This window comes from Telopea speciosissima, chromosome 9 (genome assembly GCF_018873765.1).
Source record: "Telopea speciosissima isolate NSW1024214 ecotype Mountain lineage chromosome 9, Tspe_v1, whole genome shotgun sequence".
NCBI lineage: Eukaryota > Viridiplantae > Streptophyta > Magnoliopsida > Proteales > Proteaceae > Telopea > Telopea speciosissima.
This window is the reverse complement of record NC_057924.1, coordinates 50,885,813-50,887,538: the sequence shown is the minus strand read 5'-3', so window position 1 is coordinate 50,887,538 and position 1,726 is coordinate 50,885,813.

Here is a 1,726-nt window from a genome sequence, read left to right as displayed (position 1 = left end):
TTCCTAAATTTAAACTTTTTTTCTGGCGTATATTACATGCAGGGATTCCGGTTAAGGATTTTATTTCGAAATGGACTCAGATCGATTCCACTTGTGTTCTCTGTGGCACTTGTAATGAGACCCTCTGGCATATCCTGCTCTCTTGTGACTGGGTTAAGCACATCTAGGTAGCTGGTCCTTTGGGTCTGAGGACTGAATTCATTTCATTTTCTTCTCTCAGACATTTCTGCATCTCTACTTTGTTGGACCGACAGCTTGACAAGCCTTCTTTAGTTTGGTTTTTTTCTGTTTTTATCATTACTTGTTATGTTATTTGGCAGGTTCGAAACAATTTCCTGTTTAATTGTGTGCGACCTAACCCTGGTCAGACTCTACGTCGAATAAACCAGTGGTTATTGGATTTAAACATTGTCCCACCCCATTCGAATAAACCAGTGGTTATTGGATTTAAACATTGCCCCAGCCCATTCTCATCTTAATTCTAATGATGTTTCTTTTTCTCACTTGAATACTTTGGAGCTTACTAACCTTTCTTCCTTGTCTAGTATTGATTTATCCATGTTAGATTTTCCTGTTTTGCTATGCGCAGGGTTTGATTGCAAAGGTTTAGGTAAGCCTGACTGGGTCTTTGGTTTTTTGGTTGATGGGAAACTTCTCTTTGTGACTGCTGGTCGAAGTAAAAACAATCATTTTTTGGAACCTAAGCTGACCGGAATCCTCAACAGACTTGATTTTGCTACCCTGAGAGGTTTGAAGCTGAAAGATGTTTGGTGCTCTAATGAAGTGCTACCTGGACTTCTTCCAACTCCATCCCTTTCCCCTTGGCCCCTTGAAGTCCTAGGCTACTTTTTGAAGATTTCTGCTAATTCTAATGACATCACATTTAAGCTAATTTCTAATCTGCCCCTTGTCAACTGGTTTAGGTGTTTTCTAGCTTTTGCCCCCATACCCCTTGTTGTATAGACTCTTGTACTTCTTTCTTCTAATATAAATATGGGAAAAAGATCTCTGTCCGGGAGTGTGGCCTATGCCAACACTCCCATAAGTCTATCTCTCTCCTCCCCGTGTAAAAAGACACCTCTGCCCCTTTGTTTTAAGGAGGAGAGAGATAGACACATGGGAGTGTTGTGCATTGGACAGTGCACCACACTTGAGAGGGTAAAAACAATCATTTTTTACCCAATGCACCTCACTTGAGAATCTAATCGTACAACCAACATTTAAGAAGATCAAAAGACGCCACTGCCCATATTTTAACGGTTGGATTGTTAAGTGTTGACAGTGCACCACACTTGAGAGGATAAAAATCCTGAAAGTAGTGGCACTTAGGGTCTCTTTGGTAGAGATGTAAACGGATCGAATTCGGTCGGATAGTAGCATTATTATATTCATATCCAATTATATTCGGATAGATTCGGATAATATCCTATCGATTTTCGGACGGATTCAGATAATTTCCGGATAGTGATTTTTTGAATACAAGTTCTCCTAAATGGATATGAATATGGATCAAATACGATTTTTTGACTATCCGTTGACATATTTACCGTTTTTATGATAAGGGTTAGGGTTGAGACTTGAGAGTTCAGTAACTACCATTTCTTATAAACTTCTAGTCTTTTATTCTTTTACGTTTTTTACTTTTAATTTTTTAATAGATATGTAATTCCATGTATCACATTGCATAAAACAATATACATAAACCAATAGCAAATTTAGAAAAAGA